This window comes from Saccopteryx bilineata, chromosome 2 (genome assembly GCF_036850765.1).
Source record: "Saccopteryx bilineata isolate mSacBil1 chromosome 2, mSacBil1_pri_phased_curated, whole genome shotgun sequence".
NCBI classification, from domain to species: Eukaryota; Metazoa; Chordata; class Mammalia; order Chiroptera; family Emballonuridae; genus Saccopteryx; species Saccopteryx bilineata.
The window spans coordinates 8,606,829-8,634,684 of record NC_089491.1 but is presented as its reverse complement, the minus strand read 5'-3'; the positions used below and the strand labels follow the sequence as shown (position 1 = coordinate 8,634,684).

General features: G+C 50.4%; 2 protein-coding genes and 1 pseudogene across 14 annotated transcripts in view; 2 read left to right on the top strand and 1 right to left on the bottom strand.

Annotated features, from left to right (window-relative positions):
• The window catches only part of ANGPTL2 (angiopoietin like 2), a 39,118-nt gene extending 35,717 nt beyond the window's left edge, over positions 1–3,401 (bottom strand). Inside the window, exon 1 of the mRNA XM_066256171.1 lies at positions 2,903–3,401. The gene's annotated coding sequence lies outside the window, so the exon portion shown is untranslated. The remainder of the gene's footprint in view (positions 1–2,902) is intronic.
• RALGPS1 (Ral GEF with PH domain and SH3 binding motif 1) overlaps positions 1–27,856 on the top strand; it is a 330,788-nt gene that overhangs the window by 238,568 nt on the left and 64,364 nt on the right. The window lies entirely within an intron of this gene.
• Positions 16,128–17,153, top strand: LOC136323672 (small ribosomal subunit protein uS7-like; annotated as a pseudogene).

Here is a 27,856-nt window from a genome sequence, read left to right as displayed (position 1 = left end):
AGGAGGCGCTGCCCCACTGAGCTGGTGCCAGAATTCTGTGGTGCTGACATGGGGGAGGGGACAGCAGCGCAGAGTGCCAGGTGCGTGGGTTTCTGAAGTCAGACAGCCTGGCTTGGAATCCAGTTCCATCTCCCACTGACCGTGGACCACAGGCACGCTGTGTGGCTGTGCTGAGGCTCATCTGTCAAAGGGGGTGGCAGTGATTCCTTTTGTCTCAGAGGCAGGCTTCTATGACAAGCAAGTGATGCATCAGAATTGGGTCAGCATATGGTTTTCAAATGGGGGTGCAGCATTCTATAGGACAGTGGCCAAAGCAGATGTGGCTGCTGGGGCCAAGGGCAGGGACCAGGATCCAATGACAGGGTCAGGAAAAGAAAGGTCAGTGCGCCTTGCACAGAGCAGTAGAGTGGGGAAAGTTAGGGACTTTGGAGCCAGACTGAGCAGGGAACAAGTTCTATGTAATCATTAACTGTGTGACCTTGGGCAAATTGCTTACCCTCTCTGAGCCTTGGTTTTTTCATCTGTAAAATGGGATGCTAAAACTAGAACCTACTTCCTGTGGTTCTGGTGAGGGTGAAATGAGATCATGCTTGTGCCTTTCTGGGCCCAGTGGGTACTTAATATATTGTTGTGGATGGAGGAGTAGCTTAGTTTTGCCCATGAGCTTGCTGCAATACCATGCAATGTCCCCCTAGCCTAGACCATGTGCTTCACACATTTTTGTTGTCCCACTCCTACTGCCTTTGTTGAGTAGTGATGAATCCTCATTCTGTCAGCTAGCCCTGTGAAGTCATTCGGAGCTCTGGTTGGCCTGGACTGCCCAGAGAGTGTAGCGAGCCACTAGGGTTCCAGGCTGGCGCTTCCACAGTCCCAGAGGCCTTGTGCTACAGAAGCAAATATTTAACATCATCCTTTCAGAATGCCTCCAGGGGCTCAGGGAGGCCACTGAGATTTCTGGGGCCACAGGAGAGAAGTTACTGTCTGGGGGTAAGAGGCTTGTGTCAGATCCACCAGACTTGGCCACCATGTGGCCAGACTTGGTGATAGAGGTGGGGTTTGGGCAGGGGTCTTTGCCTCTTCCTCTGCAGCCCCAGGACAGGCCTGGCACGGTGCTCCTGCTTTGTGGACCTCCTGCAGTGTGGAGGTAGTTCCCTTTCCTCCCAGCTATGGTTCTCCAGAGTTGGTGTTGGTACACAGAGTTCCTTTTGTCATTACATCTGCATTTCTTCTTAATATGGACTTTTAGGACCCAAACATGCTGCAGGTCACCCCAGACATAAAGCCCCACTCAGGCTCCTGGGAGGACCCCCAGGGTTCGGTGGCCTCGTGGATTTTACGACACCCTAGCAGGATGTGCCAGGACACAGAGAGAATGTGAGTTTCTGCTCTTCCTTCTCTGTGGTTCTGGTTGTTATGGTTCATAATAATCAGTAACTAACATTTTCTGAGGGTTTGCTGCACACTAGAAACAGTACTAAGGCCTTCCCGAGCCTGGCCATGTGTGGCCCTCCTAGAAAGCAGTGGAATGTGGTTCAGAGTGCTGTATTTGAGTCCTAGGCTGGCACTTAGTAACCATGTGGCCTCAGGCACATCAGTTACCCTCTGTGCCTCAGTGTCCTACCAGGAAAGTGGTGATGAATAGCAGTACTTAGTTTATAAGGTGGTTGTGAGGATTCTATAAGTTGGCGAGTGCCTGGATCAGGCTAAGACAATATAAATATTAGCTGTTACCAAGAGATAGTTACTGTTATCACCCCATTTTACAGAAAAGGAAACTGAGGCATAGAGAGGCTAAGTGTTCTGCCCAAGTCACTTGGCCCAGAAGGAGAAGAGCCAGGGTTTGAACCTAGCTCGTGAGCACTGCCTCACTCTGCCTTGGTCTGGAGAAGTACATGTGAGGAGCGTCGGGCCAGCTTCGGAAGTGGCACTCTCAGCTTTCCTCAGAGCGCCGATGAAAGGGGATCCTTTCCAAGTAACTGAGCTGCCTGCGGGAGCTCTCAGTCCCACAACAGAGGCCAGAGCTGACCCGTGACATACATGTCACAGAAGGAAAAAGGGAGGGATCAGGGAAGAATTTCTGTTTCGAAATGTTATCTAACCCCGAGCACTTTCAAGGGACTCAGCATGAGGAGCCTGGACTGTCCTCTGCCTGATGCCACTCCTCCCTGATTGCCCAGCCGCGGCCAAGCTGCTGGGGACACGGGCACCTGGGGTGCCATCCAGTGTGAGGAGGGATCGGGTGTCCTTGGACATGCAGAGAAAGCCAGGGCAGCACTTTGTCCCGAGTCACAGTGGAACAAGTCTCTGGCTGACGGTCCCTCCTAGCACAGGAGCCCTTCACCCCTCTACACCCGGGGCGAGGGTCTGAGTACCGGCTGCTCAGCTCTGGGACTTGCTGAACGAGGGCTCCCGGCTCCCATAGAATTGCATTTGCTTTTGCCAGGGTAACATCCCTAGCCAGCTTGCAAAGGAACCCCAGCTTTAAACCAGCTTCCCAGCTGCTCAGCTCCTCTGCCGTTTGTGACTCCTTTGGGCTGCTGGCCCGGCAAGCACACACCTAACATAGCACACACCCGTGCACACGCCCCGGCGCCGAGCTGGCCCAGGAGCCACTGTCATCACCCAAAGGGCCTTTGTCTGAGGAGAGTGGGCTTACTGATGAAGCCTCGGAACCCCAGCCCACGACTCACACCCAGAACACCACCCTCTGCCCAAGCACCTACAGGTCCTGCCCCACCACATGCCTTGTTTGGCGCCATGGGAAAGCAGGAGTGACCCCCTCTGGGATCCAGCTGCACACGGACCCAAGGCTGGAGGGGTTAGGGGTCTTGAGCCCCGAGGCATGGGGCCAGCTGCTGCCTCTCATTCCCTGATCCTCGGTGCCACTGACTTGGTCCCTTACCTCTTCTCTCCTGCTTGACTCCTGGGGCAGCTCCTCACATGCTTCTCCTTGGCCGTCAGCGAAGCAGCCTGTCCATGGCGCCCAGGAGGGGTCCTCAGGTCACAGGCTGGCTTGGCCACCGCGCAGTCCTGCTCACTGGCCGCTGCTGGCCCTGCTCTGCGTGCAGTGGAGCTCCGCAGGCTGGGCTAGGGCTGGGGCTGGCCCAGGGTCCTGCGGGGCTGCTCACAACCTGCCTTCTCTTCCTGCGGTGTGGGCCGGGGGCTGCCTGGGGTCCATGCTCTGCAGGTCTGGGCTCCGGCAGCAAAGCTCAGGGCTCGGGTCCGTCCTCAGGCCGTCAGCTGCAGCCTCATTTGAACTCCTAACTCCTTTGTGGAGCTTTTACATGCCGCCCGGAGGAAACTGTGAGCACAGCCTGACCCTGGTTGGCTGCAGGCACTTCTCTCCACCCACCAATGCAAGAGGATCCCCCAGGCCCCAGAAAGGCTCTGGGCCTCCCCTCAGCCCCAGACAGAGGCGGGCCGCCCCGGTGATGTCACACTAGCTCCAGCCCCAGCTGGCCCGGCCCCTCCCGCCCAAGCCGCTCAGGCGGTTTCGGAGGTCCCCTCCTTCCTTGGCACAAGCAGCCTGGCCAGCTTCGCTCCCTGGCCCGCCCGCTCCCCAAAGCCCAGGCTGCTCCTGGTTCGCTCTGCTGCGAGGCAGAGGGCTTCCCCTCTGACTCAACTAATGGGTTGAGATCTGCTCCAGCTGTGCAGGCAACAATGTATAAGCTGCAGGGAGCTGGGTGCTCCCCCAGCACTGCCCCCTAGAGCCCCAGGTGGGCAGGCAGGGCAGCCCCTGCAGACCTCTGTCCGAGAGGCTTCATTCCCATCTCTAAAGCCCAGGGAAGGCAGCCCCCGGCTGCCTGCACAGAAGCCGGTAGCATCTGTGCCATGGAAGTCAGAGAGGCGGAAGCCTAGGAAAGTGGCCAGGGGTGAGGGCTGCACTGGAGAAACACTGTTACTTCCCACCTGAGTGAACTGATTGAGTCACTGATTAAGTCACCTCTCAGGGCATCCTGCTCATGAATTAGCAAATGAGTGCATACTGGTAATCTGCCTCCAAAGGCCGCAGTGAGGATTTGGGGAGGTCACTTGGGAAAGGGTTTGGAATAGGGCAAAGGCGCTTCAGTGGACTGAACTCAGACTCTGGGGACAGGTGGGCCAGGGGTTCCTTGAAGGGCCAGGCTCTTCAAGTAAGAAATAATGGGGACCATCAGAGCCCTCAGCACAGTCTGTCATCAAGGTGGACCTTGTGAATGCTTAGAGTCATAGCAGAAAGAAGACAGCGTTGGACTCACAAAGTGAGCAGTCCTACGGGAGGGAGGAGGGTAAATGTCTCCGCCTGGGCAGCAGCCCTGTGAAAAACTGGTGGTGACTTCTTTCTTTTAAAAAATATCAGTGATGGTGGTGCTGCTGGTGCTGATGTTTGGGTACAGATTGAGAGAGAAATTTTAATGGGGTTCTTTTCACCCCTAAGCACAGTGTATCACATTCTTGGTCCCTGGGCACATGGGTCCACCGTGGCCCACCCTTCTAAGGACTGCTGCTTCTGTCTTTGCAGGGAGCAGGTTTTCCCCTTGCCTCAGCTTTTTTCAGCACAGACTCCTTTTTCCATTTGTCAGTTCCATCCCTTTCCAGAATGTGGGTCTTTGCCCAAAGATCCCAGTATGCTCTAGGCCACAATATTAGCCATCTACTGTGCGGGTGAAGATGCCTACCCAGTCTGTGGATTCTCCAAAAGGCCTGGGGGGCCTGGAGGGGCCACAGTGGAGCCTTGGGGGGGGGGGAGCCATGGCAGGCTGGGGCCCGAGATCAGCAGCTATCAAACACCTTTGATAGCCCGGAGGCTGGCATATAGCCTTCTTTTCCCCTTCCTCCTCCGCTCTTTCTCTAGGATGTCTGTCTGTCTCTCTTCTCCAGGATGCGTGGAACCTGCTCTGAATCAGAACCAGGAAGCCAAAGTCCTTGTCCTCATAGAGCTCCATTCAGGAGGGGATACAGACAGACAGACAGACTGGGGTACATGAGAAGTTCTGAGTGCTAAGGGAGTGTCTAGGCCAGAGGCCTGATTAGGCCTGGGCAGGGCGGTCAAGGCAGGCTCCCTGACAAAGTGGTGCTCCAGCTGAAACCCGCACACTGGTAAGGATTAGCAGATGGTGAGGTTGGAGAAAGGGTGGTGATCTGGGCAGAGACAGTAGTGAGTAGAGACCGTGTGGTGGGTTGCTTTTTCAAAGAGATGGCCCCAACAATATCTCCTGGTCCACAGTGAGACCCTGATACTCCTTCCATTGAGGGGTAGGGCCTCCCTCTCCCTTGGAATCTGGGTGGGTTCATGATTTGCTTGTAACCAACAGAAGCAGTGGAAGTGACAGTACACGACCTCCAAGGCTGGGTAGGAACAGGTAGGGCAGCTTCTGCCTTGCTCACTGGGACACTTTCTTGGAGCTCTGGCCTGGCTGGGGCCCGAGAAGTCCAGCTACCTGGAAAGCTGCCATGCAGAGACCATCTGTAATGTAGATCCCAGTTGACAGCCAGCATCAGCCCCAGAGGTGTGAGAAAAGATGCCTCTTGATGATTCTAGCTCCTAACCGTCAAATCACCCCCCAGCCAGAGAGTCTTCCTGCCAAGGCCCAGACATCAGGAACAAAGATAAGCCATTCCACTCTTCCATATCTAAATTCCTGCCCTCAGAGCCCATGAGGGTAGCAAATGGTTGTTTTAGGCCGTGAAGTTTGGGTGGTAATGTGTTACATTGCAGTAGTAACTGAAGCAGACCCTCAGGCAAGAGCAGTTACAGGGAGTTCTTTTGAGGGGCTGAAAGGTACATGTGGCTGAGGAGAAAAGGGGGGAGAAGGGCAGAACATGTGGCCTCATGAGAGGTGGGGCTTTATCCCAAGGGTGGTCAGAAGCCGCTGAAAGGTTTTGAGCATGGCAGTGTTCTGACTTGCTTTAACTTTTGAAAGCCCTCATTAATTGTTGAATGCAGCCTGGGTTGATGGGAGGAGCTTCAGACAAGTGATCAGGAGATGCTGGGAGATGGTTGTGGCCATCCTGGTAAGAGAGGCAGGTGGACTCACTGGGTCTGGGTGCAGAGGTTGGCGAGTCCCCGACTTTCCCTCCCTCTGGAACAGGTGCAGCCCAAGTCCCTTGGAAACAAATTGGATTTCACAATTCAAAGTTCCTAAGATCTCATCAAGGGGGGGGGCGGAGCACCAGGGTAGCTTTGCTCTGTCCATCTCTGCATAACCCCTGCCTCTTTGGTGGCCTTAGGCAGTGGAGTATGCTGCTGGGGAGCTTGAGCCATGGAGTCAAATTCTAGTCCTACCGCTGGGTAGCGCTGAGCCTCACTTTGCTCACCTATAAATTGGAGATGATACAAGTATTTACCTCATAGGGCTGTTGTGAAAATAAAATAAGATGTGATACATTGTGTCACACACAATGGCTAGTATATAGTAAGTGCTCAATAAATGTTGGCTGTAGTAATTTTTATTGCCTCCTTGCCTGTGAGTTCTATGAGCTCAAATACCAACTCTGTCATTAACCTGGCAACTTTCTGATTCCCTTTCAAACTTTGTTTCCTTCTTTTAAAAAAAGCAATGATAATACTCCTCAGAGGTAAGTGAGAATTAAGTTAATGCACCTGAAGCACTTAGCATGATGCCTGACATTCAGCATTCGTCAGTTGCTGGGGAAATGTATGCTTCTGCTCTTTCCTGCTCCCAAACTCCTCCCCACTCTTACCCGGAACACTTCTGTCAAGTTTCTACCTTAATGCTTCCTGGGTCTCGGAATCCCTATAACCTCCTTAGGGGCACTATTCCCATATTTCCACCAGCCTGTTGGACCAAAATGTCATGCAACTAAAGCATTTAAGGAGGAATCTTCATTTTTCTATTAGAGTTTTTATCAAGGTGATAAATGTGTGATGTTTACATGGTGGCAAAATATAAAGAATCTAAATTATGTCCCACAGTTTGTATAAATGATTTGATGTCTTATCATTTTGCCGTTTCAATTTTTTTTTTTCTGTTAGGAATGTTAAGACCTGGGCCTGGGATACTGTGTATGTGGTAGGAGTATGTGTGTGGGGTGCACGGATAATGTGTGTTATAGGGGGGTGCTTGGGAGAGGAACATGGCTGTATTTTGCAACCTCGGAATCTCACTAGCATTTCAAGCTTCACATATCCCACATTGACTTTTTTTTCCTTTTTGAACTTTTTAAATGCCTTTCTGTTGTCTACTGGCCTACATTGTTTCTGATCAGAAGTCAGTTCTCTTCCTTATTGTTGTTCCTATGTACATAGTGGGTATTTCCCCTTCTGACTTCTTTTAAGATTTCTCTTTGTCTTTGATTTTTAGTTTGACTGTGGTGTGACTAGATGTGGTATTCTTTGTATTTATTCTATGTAGCCTTCATTGAGCTTCTTAGATCTGTGGGTTGTTTTCCACTGAATTTGGGGATATGAAGGGAATTTTTAGTCATATTCCTTCAAATATTTTTCCTGCTCAATTCTCTCCCCCTCCTCTCTGGAACTCCGTTTATACACTAGGTGCTGTTCCACTCTGGTCACTGATATTCTTGTATTTATTTATTTTTATCTTTTTTCACTCTGTTCTTCAGTTTGGATTTCAAGTTTGCTGACCTTTTCTTCTACAATATCTAATCTGCTAGTAATTTCATCTAAAATATGTTTTATGTCAGGTACTTCATTTTTTTTTTGGTCCTAGAATCTACCTGTTTATTTTTATAGGTCCCATTTCTCTTCTGAGATTCTTTATCCATCTATTTATTCTATTCTTCATTTCTTGAAAATCCTGTGTATGCTTATAATAGCTCTTTTTAAAGTTCTTATTTACTAATTCCAATATCTGGTTCATCAGTGGGACTAATTTTATTGACTAATATTTCTGTTGATTGTGTGTCACATTTTCCTGCTTCTTCATATGCCTATATATTTTTAATTGTATACTGAACATTTTGGATAATACATTGAAAAGACTGTTTTATTGTTTTTCTCTAAAGAATATTATGTTTTGTTCGAGCAGGCAGTCAAATTACTGCCATATCAACTTGAGTTTGTGAAGTTTTGGTTTTTAGGTTTTGTTCAGGTATGTCTATTTTGTTGTTTTTCATAGCCCTAGGGTATAACTCTTAATCCTGTGCTTATTTGTAGGGCATGGTTTTTCTGGAATTAAATCGACAGCCCCAAGTGTTTCCTAAGCCTTTTTAGCTTGGAGAGACTTGAACTCTAAGTTCTGTCTTATAGGCATTGTTGAACTCTCTGCCTCCCAGCTGCTGCTTTCTTTGGGGAGCTTTTGGGATCCTTGGAATCTCTGTCTACACATATGCAATTTAGGGGTTATCTAAGGATTTGGGGGAGAATTTATACAGTAATTTTGAAGCTTTTCCTCTGTGGTTCTCACCTTCCTAGCATAATCCTTTTTAATTTTCACCCTCAATGTCTAACCTCTTTCCCATCTTCTCAGACAATAACACTGCTGCATTCTGTTTTAGTCCCGTTTTCCCATGTATTACCATAAACTGGGACATGCGCTCATGTGCTACCCATCTCTCAAGAACCACATCTCCTCTGGTTTCTGTTGCTTTGGGTTGTTTTCAAGGGCTTTCAAGTAATTTGTTTTTGTATATTGTCTAGATTTTATCATTGTTAATGACCAGAGAGTTACTTCAATACAATCACTCCTTCATTTCCAGAATAGGAACTCTATATGCCAGTAGAATGTGTATTCTCACCCAAACCTCCTGTACTCTCAGCTGTTGTTGTCCAGCCATAAACCTAGCCAGCTGGTTGGTAGTTCTTAATTTACATCTCTTTTCCCCCTGCTCTCTGTCATTGTCTGTTGGGAAACATCAGTCCCAAGAATTCATAGATTGATTCAGCTCAATGTACCCATCTTGGCACTAAAAGATGACAAAATGTGTTGTCCCCACAAGCCTTGTTAGAGCACCTTATGTATTTACCTGTGATTAAGCTCAACATTCTGTAAGTATTGTTTTTTTCCTTCTCTCAAAACCTATGAGGGAAGTATTACTCTTCTGCTCCACTAACTAGAAAACAGCCTTAGCACAGTGAAGTTCCTGGCCCCAGGCCACACAGCCAGAAAGTAAGGCACTGGGGTTAAGACCTACCTCCAAGCTAGCAGGAACGCAATTGTCCTGAAAACAAGGTGCAAATTCTAACACAGTTTTTCTTGGTTTAAGATCTCTGAAATCAGGATGCACCTCAAAGTTAATATCACATCAGAGTTTAATAGGCAACACTTTTTGTTTTTTTACTACAACATGATGCATTTATCAGTTGATGACTTATCAGATTCAAGAAAGTTTGGCAGTTTTAGCGATCAAGGTTCCAGTGAAGTTGACCCATAGCAAAGGGCCAAAAGGGCAAGGCCCTTCCTCTCCTGGTTAGCTGGTCCTGGAAAGGCCTAGCGGTGGGTCTGAGCATCAGGAGGCCTGTGGAACTGCCAAAATCCTTCATCCATCCCGACTTAATAAAACAGCTGCCTGAAAGCTGAGAGGGAGCCAGCTGGTCCTCTGCTCTCCTGGAGGTATTGTGGTCAGGTCCTGTGACTTGCCGCCCTGTGCCTGGCAGGGGAAGCACGTGTTCCCTGGCCTTGGTGAGAAGTTAGGAGACTTGCATTTGTGGGAGGATTCGAAGGCAGTGCTACCGGTTATGCTGTAATGCCCAGTGTCACAGAGGACGTCTAGGCCCCAAGGAAAGCCCTTTGAAGATTCTGTCTGTTACGTGCTTGCCAATCAAATGTCGGGCACAAGGCACCTGCTCAGTCACAAAGCAGCTCTGAGAGCCTGTTTTTAGCTTGTGTGTGATATGCTTTGTTCCTGACTTCTCAGCCCACTGCCAGGGGGCAGGGGAAGGGGCAGGGCAGCACTTGTCCTCCAGTCTGGCTGCCACCTAACAGACACATTTGCTATTCAGTCAACAAATATTTACTAAGCCCCATCTGAGCACCAGAGTTTGGGCTCCAGGTCAATTTACTCAAAGCCAATTTGCTGAGACATTTAGTTGCCTGGTTTCCATTTTGTCATCATAACAGTATTTGAAGGAATGTTCATTTGGTCTTGTTCCTGCTCTCTCATGCTGCAGCTGATGCTGGGGCTCCTCCCCAGGAGGGGAGGCTGAGGAGCAGAGAGAGGAGACATTTAATGTTTAGTTTGCTGGTTTTCTTTGTATATTCATTATAAAAATGTCAAGGCAATTTTCAAAACTGCTTTAAGTCATCCCCATCATATATATATATATATATATATATATATATATATATATATATATATATATATAAATTGTTGCTCTGGAACATTGTCTATGTCGGACGAGACCTTTGACCCAAGCAGGAGATGAGGGACTAAAGGAAGTGTGGTCAGTGCAGGAGGGTCCCGGCCCCTTACAGATGCCTGCTGAGATTCTCCCCAGGAGCAGTGAGCAATGGGTGACCTTGCTTATCTTTCCTGGGGCCTAAGGGTGCCGCAGGGCAGATAAATGAGGGCTCTGGAAGGGACTGATGGAGTGAGCTTCCTAGGCGTGAGGCCAGGGTAAAATCCACCCTGGGGGGACCCTCCCCATCCCCTTTAATGTGGAACCCCGACTGTCCTGGTTTCTATGTGTGCAGAGCATTTCATAAACAGAATGCTTGAGCCCTGACATGCTGGAAGGGGCAAATTCCAGCTGACACCCCAGACGTTCAGCCTATTTTGGGCCTGGTCTCTTCACCCCCCACACGCCACCCCCCTGCTGAGGTCTGTGGTCTGAGGGTTCATTTGCCCCCTCCCCTTCCCCCCTCCAGCGCCCACCATGGGGATCAGAGACGCTGTTGGAGGAGCCGGTTTCATGTTCCTTTCCTGCTAGAGCCTTGATCCCGCCAGGCCTCCCATCCTGCCCCAGCTGATGCCTGGTATCCACTTAGTAAATGCTCTTGTCCCCGCTCCCCCCGTGAATGCTGTGATTCAGCGCACACAGAGAGGAGCTTCACTTAAGAAAGAAAGTATTCACGGCCGCCATCCAGCTCCAGCAGGCGCCGAGAGACAGCTGCCGGCTCCTGCCAGGCCGGTCCGGGAGGGCCGCCCACCCTCCATACACAGAGGGGTCTCTCCTTCTTATTTTTTTAAAGACCCACAGTCTCTTTTGGTTGCTGGACCAAATGCAGCTTAAATCTGTGTTCAGAACACCTCATTATTAAGTAGCAGATTAATAGTCTCCTGGAATTAAGAGAACACCACTCATTCAGCAAAGTATGTGTTACAGGCCCCTGTGCCTGGCACTGTGCTAGGCTCCTCTGCCGGAGCTGGCCAGCCATGAGACGCAAGCCAGGGCCCCGTGGGCCTTCCCCACATAAGACCCCTTTCGTGCCTTTTCTTAACTCTGGGTTTTAAAAAAGTCTAAAAAGAATAATGGCCACTATATCGACTATGAAGTTCATGGTCACTGTGTGGTGGGGACAGTGTGAAATTCTTTATTATTTCAAGCCCACAGCTTCTCACTGTGGGTTTGATGGTTCTGATCTCCACTGTGTAGATGAGGAAAACAGCCGTAGAAGATTCAGCAGTCTTGTCCAGGGTCACGCAGAGCGAGATCTGGCCCCCAGCACTGTCTCAGCTCTTTCTTTATTGTTGAAGTGTTGCATGTATTAAGTAAAAGTAAATGCCTTACTTCCTTATTGTTAACAAACCAGAGCTCCTGAGCAGCTGATAGTAGCTGTATGATACATATGGTTTTCCTGCCCCCACCTCCAGTGCTCACCTCCTCCCCGCCCCTACCCCAGTAAAGCCAAATGGGCACTCTGAGGAAGGGGGGGCCTGGACTCAAAACAAGCGCAGTTTTGAGGTGAGACCGCTGCATCTACTTCCAAGGCCACGTGAGGAGGTTCTGGGAGGGTCCTGTTCAGAGACTGGACGTGTGATGAACGGAGAGCTCTCAGATCCTCCAGAGAGTGTAGGAGAGCCCCCAGAAGCTGAGAGTAGGGGGACCATGTGCTTTTCAGCTCCCTATTCTCTCTCTTGGGGAGAGGAGGAAGGGGTGACTGATGTAACCCCTGAAGTTTAGGACATATTGAACATAGAAACCGGTGCCTGTTTCTGGTATGGAGATTTCTGAAGGTGGGACTCTGGAATCACCAGGACTTAGGAGGACTTGGGTATCGGGAAGAGGCGGGTCCCAGCCTCCTACTCCAGTTCCTGTGGGCCCCCCCACAGGCTGCCAAAAACAAACCCAGGTGTTCCAGGGTCTCCATGTGAAGAGGACAGAGGCTGGCAGCAGGGCAGCAGCTGTGGCTGCCCAGGTGGTATACCAGCCTACAGAAGGGGTTGAAATATGAGCCTTCCCTTGGCAGGGAAGGTATGCCTGGCTGCTTTTCAGCGATGGAGGGGCCAGGACACAGCTGAACCCCTCCCTAGGAAACCCAGATCACCACCTGTGCGGAGACCACCTGCATCTGAGGGGACCAGATCAGAACAGGTCCCTCCCACCAGTGACAGGGGATTCTTGCACAGGGCCCAGTGAAGTCTCCACAGTCTGCGAGCGGCTTGCACAGGGCCCAGTGAAGTCTCCACAGTCTGAGAGCGGCTTGCACAGGGCCCAGTGAAGTCTCCACAGTCTGAGAGCGGCTAGGGAAGGCAATTCAGACAAAGAAAAGAGACTTGATGAAGAGCAGGGCACTCTCCTTCCCACCTGGAGAGGAGCTTCTAATTGAGTTTGAATCAAGTCTTCAAATAAACAGAACCAAGTCTCAAATCTTAAAATGCAAGTATGCTAATAATGGAAAGTGACTGCATAGTTACAGGATCAGGCCCAGATTTCATCAAGGGACTGACCAGCTGCCCAGACTTGGAAAGGGGAGTCAGCACAGCATGTGTGGGGAGTGGGTGTTGGGGAGAATAAAGCATTTCATGTTTGTACTTCCAGTGGACTCAGTCATCCATGACCCCAGGCTGGGAGTCACTGGTCTGGCCACCAGGTGCCCAGAAGGTTGAAGGCTGGCCAAGGAGCCTCTCCTCAGTTAGAGAGGTGTGACAGAAACACATCCTGAGTAGTGGCTAGCTGCGGTGTCTACAAGGAGACCCGCCGGCGCGCCTGCCGAGGAAGCCATGCAGTGAAGGTCATGCGGTGAAGCGGGAGAAGGAGAAAGGAGGGCGCAGGAGGCGGACAATCTCTTGAGCGCTGCTGAGTGCCTCCATCTTCCCGGCACTCTGCCCCGCATTCTCACGGCTGCCTCTGCACCACCAGTGCAGCAAAGAGCGGATGCCTTCAGAGCCCTAATCCCAGAGTCCCAGAGAATTTGGATTCCTAGTTTCAGTTCACTGCGTACAATTATGTGCCTTGGGGGAGACATTAAACCTCTCTGGACCTCTCTGTTCCGTGGGGAAGGGTGATCAGACAGCGCCCTTACAGTGGGGCTGTTGTCGGCATACAGTGGAAAGAAGCAGGTGAAATGCTGGCCTTTGTTCCAGCCCCCAGAGGTATGCACACCTGTAAGCTCTCACCACGATCACCATCATCTCCAGAGAAGATGCTCATCCCCTTCTTATGGGTGCGATACCTTCATCATCATGGTCCGGGGCTGGAGTGGGCTAATCTGGTTGCTTTCCTCCACACCCAAAGCTCTTTTACAGCTTGCCAAGTGAAGGCGGTGGATGTCAACATGGCCACTGGCCTTTCATCTGGCAGACTTTACTGGGCCCACTCTCTCCAGGGCCAGTGAGATCTGCTTATGCAGGAGTCACCTGGCAGTGGTGGGAAGGACCTGGTTTGGTCTGGTCCCCTCTGACACAGGCGGCCCTGGCGAGCAGATGGTGCCGTGCTCTGTTCTTCTTGCCATACTCCTGGAGGAAGTAGGGACTTTCGAATTGAAACCTGTGTACTCCACAGTGTACAGAAAACAGGTGATCACAGGAATGACTCCAGGATTTTTATCTCACCTTGGAAGGTGCTTTGTCTTAGTTTGGGCTGCTGTAACAAAATACAGACAGTCCCAACTTAACAATGATTAGCCTTACGGCTTTTCGACTTGATGATGGTACTAAAGTTATAGGGATTCAGTAGAAACTACTTTGAGTGGTGAGTGTTGATCTTTTCCCAGCTAGCCACATGCAGCGCAGGACTGTCTGGTGATGGCGGGCAGCGGCACTGAGCCGTAGCTCTCAGCCGGGCACTCGGTCACCAGGGTGAACAATCGACACTCTGAAGTGTAGTATTTAATGCAGTTTCAGTCACAATGGGTGTATTGGACATAACCCCATCATAAGTTGAGGAGTATCTGTACCATAAACTGGGTGCCTTATAAACAACAAACATTTATTTCTCAAAAGTTTTAGAGGCTGGGAAAGCCAAGATCAGGGCACCAGTAGATTCAGTGTTTGGTGAGGGCCCACTTCCTCATTCATAGACAACTGTCTCCTTGCTGTGTATGGACACTGTGGAGGGAGTGAGGAAGCTCTCCGGAGTCTCTTTTATAAGGGTGCTAATCCCATTCATGAGGGCTCCACCCTCATGACCTGATGATCCCATAAAGGCCCAACCTTCTAATACCATCATCTTGGGGTTAGGATTGCAACATATGAGTTTTAGGTGACACCAACATTCAGTTCACAGCAGGGTTGTATTTTTAACTGTCCTGTAATGAATAGTAATTGAGTTTAACAAAAAACTTAAATCACACCTGGATAACTAAGATAGCTTCCTGTTTGATAAGGTCACCTACTAGGATGGCTGTTTTCTTTGTGGCCCAGCAGTCGCCTCCCACCTAACCCTCACCTGCACCCCACCATCCCTGGGGCTGTCGTGGGACCGCCTGGATTTGGTGGTGCAGCCTCTGGTCTTATGAGCCAGTCTAGGGTCCTTCCCCCTTTAGAAGCTAGTTTCAGGTGAGTTTCTTTCACTTGCAACCAAAAGGGTTCTGACTTACACATCTTTCCCCCCTTTCTTTCATCTCAGAAGTATTAACTGAGCGCCTGTCATGCAGCAGACACTGTGCTGGCAGTGGGAGGTGGCTGTGAGCAGGGCAGGTCTGGTCCTGACCTGGGCACATGCGGCCTAGCAGGGCAGGTATTGAATAACCAACAAGTAGAGGTTAAAGAATCTGGTAGATGTGACTTTTGAGCTTCATTCTGTCACTTACTGGCCTGATGACTTTGGACAAGTTTAATTCATCTGAACTCACGTCCCTTATTTGTAAATGGGGCCCCCTAGGGGTTCAGGGAGATGTGATATGGAGCTAGCAGGTAGCCCTTGGAGAATGGAAGCCACTAATATCATTAGGGTTAGACTCTGTTAGTTACAGACTGATTACTACAAAGGAGAAGCCAGGGCAGACCCAGTAGGCTCTGCAGGGAGTGCTGTGTGAGCCAGAGGGCAGAGTGGATAGGCCTATAAAGTGGCTGTAAGCTCTTTCAGAGTACTGTGCGAGGACGCCTTGGAGCTCACTGATGCTCAAGCCCAGTGCTGACATCCACTCGGTGCCCAGCTCATGGTGCTACATAGGTTATCATTAATAGGCCAGGGTCCCAGTTACTGGTAGATAGGTGGCACTTTCATTGAGCAGAAGTTTTAGCTCAAACCTGATCTGATTCCTTCACATTCTTGTTCTGGCCCTGGCAAGGATGAGGATCCCAAAGGATTGCTCTGTCTCTCCCTGTAATCTCCCGTGGCTTGGCCCCAGCACCTCAGCTCTCTGTCCTTACAAGGGATGGAAGATGATCCTTCCTGGAGAGACATGCCCCAGGCCGCAGGGCACTGGTGCCTTGTCTGGGCTTGCCCTGACTCAGGAAGGTTTGGCCAGAAGGTGGGTCATGCTGTCCTGTGCTGACATGCAACAGGCCTGGCAAGGCAAGATTTGATGAGCTATCCTGTGCCCCTTCTCCAAGAGGCTGCTCGTGTGGCCTGTGGCTAGGAGAAACTTCCCGATTGCCGTTCCTGAGTCAGTCTGACTATACGGGGCCCAGGAAGCTGTGACTGCCAGGCCCACGGTGGACTTGCTCATTCACACCATCAACCCGCAGCACCAGTCCTTTCCTTTTCGAGAAGGGGCTCCCTGCACAGTGGCGCAGAAATGCTCCTGAACCCCGCCCCTGTGCCTGGCTGTGCTAGCACAGATGCTCTGTGGACAGGACTAATAAGAGAGGCCTGTGAGGCTCTTCCTGTGGATGCCAGCATGGCACGTGGTCACACAGAGCGCACACTCCCCGGCTGCGAGGATGGGGTGTGTGAAAGGATTGCACCTGCAGTAGCACAGACTCCTGACATCAGGCTCTTCAGGAAGCAGGGTACTGATGAGGGGCAGATCAATGACATTTCCTTACAGGATTACATCATGGTGAAGAAGAGATGATGCCAAGCACCTGCCCCACACTGCAGTGCACTGTGCAGCCAGGCACTTCGGCGAGGCGCAGTGCCCATTGTGGAGCGCCGCACCATCTCGCTGGTGATGCACGGCTGTAACACAAGAATCCCAGGACCATCTGCATCGTCAGGCTGGCGTGCCTTCCCAGTCATCTACCTGCTGACTGACGAGAGCCCTGAGGGTCCTGGGGAATGCCGTCGCCAACAGTGGCCCCCAGGAGGACCTGGCTCACATTGGGTGAGCCAGAACCATGAGGTGACAGGCTGTGGACATGTCTCCTCTGCGCCGTGTGAATCAGGCCACCTGGCTTCTCTGCACAGGTGCCCATGAGGCTGCCTCCTGGAACATCAAGGTCATCACCAAGTACCTGGCAGATGAGCTTATCAACGTGGCAAGGGCTCCTCCAACTTCTATGCTATCAAGAAGAATGACACACTGAGCAGGTGGCCAAGTCCAGCCATTGATGGTCTGGCTATAGTCCCAATAAACCTGTTTGCCCTTTGGGGCAGCACCACCAAAAAAATAAGAGAACTGGTGGAGATGGGTGTCAGCGAGCCAGTAGCATGGCCCACTGGGGGCCAGCACCCGGAGCAGCAGGCCTGGGCTGCGTGCGAGCAGCAGGTGGGTCGGCACAGCGAGGGGGAAGGGGCGAAGCGGGGCCTGCCTCGGCAGGGACAGAGCGAGGAGCGCCAGGCTTTGGGTCAGACAGGCACGGGCCCTAGCCTGAGTCAGCCCCTACCCCGCCCCTGTGCACCTGACCTTCTGGTGTGCTGTCACACAGGCATGGAGCAGCTGCTGAGAGGCCCCAGTAAGACAAACAGTGTTTCCCCAAGCTAAGGTCTTCGTAACCACCTTCACTGTTCCTACTATCTCTCTTAACTTTTCTCTTTAAATCTATTTATTCATAGCTGTGATCGTAAGGGCGTGCTATGCTGTAGTTTTTCTAATATATACTAAAATAGGTACAGACCCTATCTATGCCCCAACCACCCGTGAGCTTCTCAGTGAAGTGTATCCGCACTTTGGGAACACAGAGGTGACAGGTGTTGTTGAACCTGACACATGGTGAGCTCTCAACATGGCTCAGCTTTTATATTATTATGATTATTATTGTTGTTGCCATTATCACAGCATTGAGCCTGTGGGAGGAAAGGCGGGGGGGCTTGGGCTGTCTGTCGCTGCCAGGCCCTCTTCTCCACCCCAGAGGGTCCTTCCTCTTCCTTTTCCATTTCTTCGTCTCACTGTTGAGTTGACTTCAGGGCACCCCAGAAGTTGTGCGCCTGACTGCCGGGTCAGACACATGGGCTGCGGCTGTTCACTCCCAGAGCCTGGAGCTACCTGGGCACCTGTGTAAAGCAGTAGCTCTGATTATGTGCAGTCAAGAAGGGGCTGTGGTAGCCCCTGCCCACTTCCTGGGTCCTTCACAGAGGCATCCGGGGTGTCCAGCCTCAATGCCTAGCTTGGGTTGCCACCCTGTCCACTTTCACTGAAGACTGAGAGCCTTGGGGCCTTCTACCGCGGAACAGCAGAACCAAGCGGCAGCACAGGCCTGGCTTGTGCACACGAGGGTGTTTACGGGAAAGAACCGCCTCAATCCCGAGTGCCTGTTTCTTAGCCGTGGGATTACAAGCGGTGATTTTTCTTATTATGTTTTTATTTGTTTTCTAGGAGGAGCATAATTTCCCTTTTTAGTCAGAAAAGATATGTTCTTTTAAACCTTAAAAGAATAAGGTAGTGTAGACAGGGAGATAGTAGAAAACCCCCAGTAAACACAGGTCAGCCAGGGAGCCCTTGCAGTGGGGGATGGGTGAAGGTGGTGGGCCTCAAGGGGAAGGCAGCAGAGGTAGATGAGGGGCAGAGCAGGAAGCTGAGGTCATTCATTTAGGAGGCAGGGTGCCCGTGGAGAGGGACAGCTGGGGGTGGTGGTGATGGGCAGCTGTTGGGGAAAACCAGCCACCAAAGGGGATACAGGAGGCGCCAAGGAGTGGGCTGGGCCTTGCCAAGGCTGGGCATCGGGGATTTGCAGCAGTGGGTGAATGCCTCCAGCGGTACTTGGCAGTGTGGGCAAAGTCCAGGAGATGCCCCCCTGAGATGGTGCAGAGATGGGGCTTCGCTGGCCTGCACCTGGCAAGGAGAGGTGCCAGGAGGTTGGAGGAACGAGTAAGATTGGGGTCCAGGTGATCAGCCCCATAGTAATACGGAAATTGACAGAAAAAAAAAAAGGAGGGAAGAAGTGAACTCAAGCTTGAGCTTTTTGTGCCAAACTGAAATTCCTACTTACTCAACCTCCAGATATTTTGTAGGTATTAGCGATCCTGGAGCCTGCAGCGACACAGAGCTGCCCCAACCTGGCCCCTCCCCCTCCTTGCTCAGAAGCCGCAGGGTTGGGGCTCCCAGCTCTGGCCGCTGACTGCCGCCAGAGCACTCATGGGCTCTCAGGCTAGTGGGTCCCAGACTTCGATGTTGTGGGCAAGGGCAACTTCAGAAAGAAAGTCTGCAGTTTCTCACAAGGCTGCCAACTTTTTTTTTTTAAATAGTAAATGAGTAAAATATAAACTATCATCATTATTTCCTAGGGGAAAGAGCATTTTAATACCAACAATATAAGCAGGGCATACTCTCAAAACAAAGGATATTTTTCTCAAGTAAGGACAATTGGCAGCCTTCTGTTGACACAGTTATTTAAAGTTTTAAAAAATGTAATCTTTATTTTAAATGTTTTAAATATAGAAAATTACAACAAAGTTTTATCGCATATTTTTACCTTATTTGTAAATGAGTCTTTGGTACGAATTTGTCATTTTGGAGTATGTATTCAAGAGCCCATTCCAGGACTTGGTGTTTTTCACAGTTGTTTGTGAAAATCCAGCTTCACATAGGTCTGTTGGTGAAAATGGGTAAAACCTCTGTCAGCTGCTTCATTTGAGATATTCTGAGAGGACACACCTCCTGCCTTCTCCCTAGGCATTGGGAAGTAAGTCGAGGTAGTAGGCCAGGTTTTGGGCCAGCAAAGGCTATAGACTCTCCTGCCCAGCAGCAGTAAATGCCCAGGGCTCAGTGTCAGAGGCCTGGTCACCTCACAGGGAACAGGGGACCCATCCTAGAGGGGCCAGTGATTCTGTGCTTACAGACCCACCTATGAGTAGGTTAAGAGAAGCCCTGGTCTAAGGCTCCCAGAGTAGGAATAGCGTCTGGTGGACGAGTGTGTGGCACCCTACGCTGCGAATGGTCCATAAGACAGGCACTCCACGGAGGGCCTGGGATGCCAGGCTGACTGGTCCGACCTGATCTCATGGGGGAAAGCAGGTGGGGCAGGGACTCTGGAGGCTGTGGGGAGAATGTCTGGGGGGAAGCAGAAGCAGGAGCTGGGAGAGGCACACCAGGGAGTCATCCTGAAAGGTCAAGTGCAGTCAGCAAAGCCCTAACTCGCTCTGGGGAGGGCTGCAAGCCCCATTCTCCTGGCTGTAAATAAGACCCCTGAGTCACTGCAGGCTCACCTGAATTTCACGTGCCCAATGAAATAACTGGGAAGTGGGGGCACATGAGGTTTCCTGGTATTCTGGGAGGAAACCACTCTTTTAGGTCTTGTTGACTTTATATTTACCCATATATTTATGTGTATTTATACACATATATTTACATATGTATATAACATGCATATATTTACATAATGTATTTTATTATGTAACATATATTACATAAATATACATATTTGTTGCTACTTTGGTGAAAAACTTAAATCTAACAATTAGTATCAATGATTAGAATGAAGTTTTATCTCCCTTAAAAATTACCATATTCTCTGAAAAAGGCACAAACAGCTGGGTAACACTGCTGTAAATTTTGAAGCACTTAGAACCCCAGCAGCCCAGCACCTAACGTGCCCACATCTGTATTTCCACATTTTTGTCATGTAGTTTGTTTTCATTTCCTCCGCCCTTCCCTTGTTGTTTGACACTTAATTGCTTCGTTTGGGTTGTGTTGTTTTGCTGTGAACCACGCTAGACTTCCCCGCAGTGAATATCTTTGTGTGTACAATGTTTTCCCTTCCTTTATAATGATTTCCTCAGGAGAAGTCCCTAGGAGTGGAATGACAGAGGCAAAGGATACCAGGAGTTTTCTGACTTCGGAATCCTTAATGCTTTCTAAAAAGGTTGTATCAGCTTGCCCTGCTGCCAGCAACACGCGGATTTTCCTTTCGCCGAAGCCTCGCTGGCTTTCAGCAGTGGTCTTACTTTAAATTTAATGATGTGATGGGTTTTACGTGGCAGTAAATTATTTATGAATTTACATTTCTCCCTCCACTCCCCTCCTGTGTGCAGGGCCCCTGCGTCTTTTCGCCGTCCCCCATGTGTGACTTCATTGCTCTCTATCCCCAGGCACGAAGCCCAAATGAATGAATGGCTGTTGGGGCTGGACACTTATTTGTGTGGGAACTACCTCAATAGATTTTAAAGGAAAGACAGTAGAAAGATGTTTAAACTATAAATAGATTTGGTGACACCTCTTATTTGTTCAAGGTGGTCCCAGTAATGAATGCAAACTCTGTGCTTCTGGGAGCATGTTTATGTCTCATTTGAATTCTAGAAGACATCAGAGTTAGAACGTTAACACATGACATATAATTTAAGTCAGAGATGAAAGAGTCCCCATCAGAAACAACCCTTTCTTTCTAGGTGTCCCGTAATTACTAAGGCAGAGGTCTCAGTAGGGGCAGAACTCCCAGTTGGAAACTGTCTGAAGGAAACTTGAAGGCCAGCCCCTCTGCCCCTGTCTCACCCTCTCTTCCTGGCACCTGGAGCACTGAAAGATGGGACAGGCAGGGACTAGACCCAGCCCCTCACCCCCGCCCCCGGGGTCATCCCTGATGACAGTCAGAGCCCTGGGCACTCCGCCTTACTGCTTCTATGCCCAGACTGTGGGGCACAGGGCTGAGGAGCTGTTCTGAGGCCACTGAGGGCAGCAGAGCTGGCCCTCCCAGACCTCCTGGCCCTCCCAGACCTCCTGGCCCCGGAGTCCCCACCCGAAACGGAACCTATGGGACCGGCTTCCAAGCTGCCCTCCAGAGGGCTTAACCCTGGAGCAACCGCTGCTGCAGAGGGAGGTGGTCCTCCCGCCTCCAAGCCCAGCCCCTCCACGCTGGTCAACACTAGTGTCTTACTGTTAGTCCTGAGAAATCTCAGCAGGCTGTGTCCTGAGGTCCATGGCTGGGGCGGTGCTGACACCACAGTGGACACCTCTTACTGAAGGCCTTAGCCCAGGGCTGTGGCCAGATCAGGGCCCATGAACCAGTTGGAGTGAGGTTTGGTGGGGCTTACATCAGACTTCTGCTTGAGCTTTTGGTAATCTACTTGGAACTAAGTCCCGTTCTGGCCCAGAGAGGCTTCCACTCCCCAGAAGGACATCTGCCTCTCTGAGGACAGGGTCTAAGACTCAGCCCTCCAGGCCTGGACTCAGAGACTCAGAGGACAGGGCTCACAGGGTTCAGATGGCATGAAACAAAACAGAGTTTCACTGAAAGGTGTCCCTCCGTGCCCCCCCCCCCCCGGCCACGGCTGCGAGGTTGGAAGAGCGTGGTTTGGGGATGGTCAGACTTCAGTTCACATCTTGGCTTCTCAAACTGCTGGCCAGGAGACCTTTGGAAAGTCACCCTACCTTTCTGAGTCTGTTCCCGCCTGGATGACAGGGATGGTGCTTTCGCTGCGGCCCTGTTGGTAGATGAACCGATGGGATGGCTCTAAGGCCCAGAGCACATGGTCTGGCTCAGGGTCACCCCACAGATGGTAGTGCCCCCGCCCCAGCCTACAGCTCCAGGATGGAGAAGGACACAGCAAGGGCCCTCCATGGGTCAGAGCCCAGACTCCAGACTGGGACCTCGGTGCAGTCCAGGCTCTGCCACACACTCGCTCTGTGCTCTCCGACAAAGAACGTGCCTCTTTGAGCCTCGCTTTCCTTTTTCTGTAAAATGAGGACTTGATGTGATGGCGCAGGCGCAGCTCTTAGCCCAGAGCCTGGCACATAGTAGGAACTCAATGACCATGGTCTTGGTTAGCAGCATTCGCTTGCCAGAGGCTCCCACTGTCCCCACTGAGTGCAAGGCAGCTCTCTTGTCCCAGATCCTCAGTTGACTCCCTCCCTCCCTGTTCCATCCCTATGGATGGACTCTGTCACCAGGGCATCTTGCTGAGAACAAGATTCAGGCCAGATCACTGTCAGAAAACCTTGATTGAGGGAGAGGAGCAGGCCTTTGCCCCAGAGCCATACCCACTGCAGCCTGGGAAGTAGGATATTTACAAATTATTATCTCCCACCAGTGCCCTGCGGCGGACTTTCCACTTTAGCTGAGACGAGCTATTTCAGCTTCCAAACAGACCTTATTACTGGTATCCCCTGGCTACCTCACCCCCACCCAGCCCACCCACACTGTTGTCAGCTCCACTCCTTACGGCCCCCCCGTGACCGAGCATGGATGGGATCTTGCTCCCTGGGTGCCCGGTGATCAGGGACTTGGCAGGAAGCACCCACACCCACATTGGACTTGACAGAAATGCCTCTTCCTGTGCTGTCACAGTTGACTACCTAGTAGTCTTTCCTCTGGGACCCGCAGAAAGGTGTTCATTCTCAGAGCTCACCAGCGTCATCCAGAGCTTAGGCAGCCATAAAAGCCCCCAAGTGCTTGCTTTCTGACCCAGCCTCTGGGGCCGCATCTGCAGTATAGGTTCTAGCTGCACAGACTGCTGATGAGGGAGTGTGACTGGAGCACGTGTCGTCTGTTAATAGTGTGTCCAGAAGTTGGCATCTCTGGCAGCCCTTGGTCTGTGATGGTGAAACATCCCATAAATTTCTATGGAAAGAATGTCCACTGACTAGATTTTATGACATCCAAAATCATATATCAGGTCTCTTTGGGTCTTTATACTTAAGTACCATAAGAGGACAATATTTTTCTTCCTAAAAAAATCAAAGCAACTGACAAACGACCAAATGGCCTCTAATGTAAGTAAATGGTTCTTGCCTTGGAGAAGCTCCTCCTCCCACAGGGAAGCTGCTCTGTAGGCAGGCAGTTGTCACAATCAGCGTGGGTGTGATGGAGAGTCAAGTTCAGACAGAGCAGACAAGGGCTCCTAAAGCGCGCTCAGAGAGGTGCAGTCACTATTGAGTTGTGTAGGATGTTTTGCTTTTGTTTTTTGCCTGGATCTTTGCAAGATTTTTTTTTTTTTTTTTGTAATTCACACATTTATCCAGGTTGTGTCTAAGGATGGATCTTTTTTGGGACCTGGTATACAGTCCTTGGTGTGATGCCCTTCCCTGGGGCGGCTCGCTGTTCTCAGGCTCCATCCCCTTACATACTTTCTTCCCATGCCCTCTTCCTTGGCATGGGGGGTGGAGAGGCAGGGCCTGCCAGATTGGCCCTCACATCAATAACGTGGGTTTCCAAGTTACCCATTTCACTCATTGCTGTCTCTGATGTCAATTATTTTATTCTTCTGTTGTGTTTTTTACTTTCCTTTTATTATTTTCTTATCTCCTGCATCACATCCTATCTCCCTCTGCAGTTGCACCTCTGACAGGCTTCTGTTATCACAGCCTTATCTTCTTCTACTGATCAGAGTGTCTTGGAACTTTCTTCCCGGCCTTGGACTAGACTGCGGAGATGTGTTCTCATGTGCGGTCCAGGCCCCATTATCTGGCAGTATTTTTCATGTGCCCTTGTTGGATTTCCTTTCCTCCGAGTATTCCCTGAACAAAGCGTAATGCCGGTGGCTGAGGCCATGCAGGTACACATTGGATTTGGGCAGACGGTAAAGGAACTATGGAGCCGGAGGATGGTGGGCCATTCCTTTTATTAGAGTCTCACAACACTGGGCGAGCAAGCTGGCAGGGCACACTGCTTCTCTCTCTCAGGACTTACAAACACAACAGGCTGGGAGAAAAAACTGCTCCAGCAAACAGTAGCAAAAATAGCCCCTCCCAATGGCAATAGGCAATCCACAATCAACAACCTGCCGCCCTGAGGGCAAGCACCTGCAGCCCTACATAGACTATACACACATGGCTCTGCCCTGCGCTCATGTATCAATCAGGTCAACTACAAGCGAGCAAGCCTAACACACTTGTTTGCCCAACACAAGGTCAAATCTGTCATCTTCGGGGTTTATCAGCAGGTAGACATTTGGGTTACACTCTGGACACACCCCCCAGTTCTTTTCTGGGAGCAGCAGTCTGTACATGGGTGTAGGAGATGGAGGGAAAGGGCCAGATTGGACATGCCAGAGCTTCTCCGACCAGCTCCTGCTGGGCACTGTGCTAGTCACTGACCCAAGGTTTCCAGTTTGTATAGCCCTGTGTCCGAGTCCGGGGACAGGCCCCGGAAGGAACAAATTGTCTCCATTTCAGAAGACCAGGTCTAGATTTGTTCAGTTTCTATCCTCTACTTCTGCCTATAGCATATTTCATTTTTTCCTAGAGTCTAGCAATAAGGCTGTCTGTCCATTAGTGTTAGCGGGTGAGATATCTTTCCTTTCTAACCACAAGACTTTTAGTGCTAAGTCAAGGGGGGCTTTATGAGAGGCTGTTTAGTCTCTTCTGGAAGGTTTCCAGAAACAGATATGTAGCCCATTTCTTAGAGTTTTCTTCTCAAGTGTCGTCACCGAGTGCTCGCTTTATCCAGATGCTGTGCTGGTCCTTTCATGCGTATTTTCTCCCTTCCTCTTTGCCTCCACCTGGCGGGAAAGTTACAGGTATTGCCTCCACTTCCCAGCTGGAGAAAGCAGTGTGATCATGCAGGACCACAGTGAACAAATAACTGACAGTGCCAGAATTTGCGCACAGATGTCTCAAGTTTTAATATTATCCTCTTACATACATATTGAACTGTATGTGTCACATACACCATAGTAAGTAAAAGCGTGGGCCTTAAGCCCAGTGACCTAAGCTCAAATCCTACCTCTGCCATGTATGTGCTGAGTGACCTCGGGCAGGTTACTTAACATCTCTGGAGTTGAGTAGCTAAAGCAGGAGAGAGCATACTGATGAACCCCCCAAGTGTTAAAGAGGAGACTAACCCATTTCTGTCTGTTGCATACCGCTGGTTTCTCTGGGTCTCTCGCTGGCATCTGAGGATAATTCTCTAAAGTAAGTGTGTATTAGAGCAGTGTTTTTCAACCAGTGTGCCATGAGACATGGTCAGGTGTGCTGTGGGGAAATTAAACATGGATCCCCAAACTACGGCCCGCGTGCCAGATACGGCCCGGGAAGGCTATTTATCCGGCCCGCTGTCAGCCGCCTCCATCCGAACATAAACATTCCCCTCACAATCCCTCCAGCTATCAGCGACAGGAAGAGTGGAGGCACAGGGAACGCTCACTGACCAATCACCTTCTAGGATTCATCCCGACCACTAGCAGGCCGCCTCTCATCCACACCCAGGAAGGTCCCTGCTTGGGCTGCCGCGCACTTGCCGGGACGAGTAGTTGAAGCTGCTACTCCTCCCCATGGTCCCGATTTCTAATCCTGGTCAGGACTGGAGGTAAATGTTGCCACCACTAGATAAAGCCTCAGCCTCAGCTGGTTATGTCTGTCCTGATGGTGTATATAGATATTTGACCTTTTTCTTTTTAAAAGAGGCCCCCGCAGAGGGTGATATACAATGCATCACAATGTTATCTAACTTTAAAGCTAAAGTTTGCTGATCTTCCTTTGGACAGTTTTTGGTTATCTGTTGCCAAGGAGTTCCCCATTCTGGCCAACAAAACTTTTTTGACATTGCTCCCGTTTTCAACCACATATCTATGTGAGCTGAGCTTCTCAAGCTTGACTACGATAAAAACTAAAAACAGAGAGAGACTGAGAACTGTTGAGGAAGAGCTTTGTGTGTGTCTTTCTACCATTCCTGCCAGGATATCCCTTTTGTGTTCATTGAAACAGGCCCAGGTTTCACACTAAGTGAGTATAAATACATTTAGAAACTATATTATTAACTATATGTATAATATGTTTTGTGTTAGAGTGCATTTTGTGTCATTTTGGTAGGTGGTGTGCCCCAGGATTTTGTAAATGTAAAAAATGTGCCACAGCTCAAAAAAGGTTGAAAATCACTGTACTAGAGTATTACTTTTCAGCAGTTTTGTGTCCTTCATTATTTGTGTAGTTAATGCCACTTTTGAATGCTTCTGCTACCCTGGACACCTCATGGGATCAGGCTCTCCTCTGTACCTTGAGCATGGGAGGCACTCAGTGAGTATTTACAGCACTAATGTCCTTGCACAGTGATGTTGGGCATCAGCGAGTGGGCTGGTCCCTAAGCACATCACCTTGTGTCCTTGCAGTGATCTGCCATCTTCCTTCCTGCTCCTCGCCACTTCCGATGGTCAGCAAACACATTTCTCTGCCACTTTGACCTCTCTGTTCCCTGAAAACATCCCATGATGGTGTAGCCAATAGTGTCCTGATGAGAGCAGCATTGGCCCCAGAGCCAGCTGGAACTGCACTGAGCTGTGAAGAGGGGGAGGAGCCAGGACTGAGTGAAGTTGGAGCTCGAGAACCAGAGTAGACTGCACCTCAAGGAGTAGACCAGGAGCCCAGCATCCAGGAGTCAAGTTTCCCAAGAGTTGAGTCTAGTGGGCCGGGGAGAGGCAGCGCAACAGTAGGTGTGAGTGGGCCTTCAGTCTAACGCATGACCCCAGCCAGTGACCTGGCTCTCCTTTCCTCCTCCATCCACCCACCAGCACAATCCCAGACCAGCAGGCGCCTCCCACCGGTGGGCCTGAGTTCTCTCCTGCCCTGGTGAGTGGTTCACAGGCCTGGTGGGAGTAGTATCACGGGCCCACCCAGACCATAGGGTAGGGCTGGGCAAAGGCTAGCTGACCCTGGGCCACCTGGATCTGTCTGAGCTGAACGCCTGCTGGACACACTGTGTCCTGGAGAAGGGCAGAGCCACAGATGTGGCCCCCACTGGGGAGCAAGAGGAGCCACTGGTGCCTGAAGCAGGTTTTTGGGACAGACCTGTAGGGACTTGCATCTGTCATCTCTATTGAGCAAGGCAGGGAGAGATCATAACATCTAACCTAAAATCCACAAATAAATTAGTAGTCAGATGGTTTCTTCCTCCAAAGGGGCCCAAGGAGCCTTTCAGTGTTTCATTTCAGCAAAATCAAAACAGAATTTGCTTTAAGAAAGTGAACATGAGTTTGGATCTAGCTAACTCTCCAAAAATCTGTTGCTTGTTTTCCAGAGAATGCAGGGTTTGGAGATTGAGGTTTAGAATGTCGTGTTTTGTTACAGTTTCCATTGAGTAATGACCAAATCTGACAGTTTTGCCTTTGCCTCCATTATTTTTTGTTACACTTAAAGACTAGGTGAAGTGTGGTCACAGATGCATGAGCGCCTTAGTGGAAGTGGAAAATACTTTGGTGATTGAAGCAGTGAGCCGGCCATGAGCTCACTCTCTGGCCGGGATCCTGGTGGCCTCGGACGTCCAGGGAGCCTTTCTGCGCACAGTAGCGAATCTGTGAGCCAGGGTTGGAAAGACAAGCTCAGAG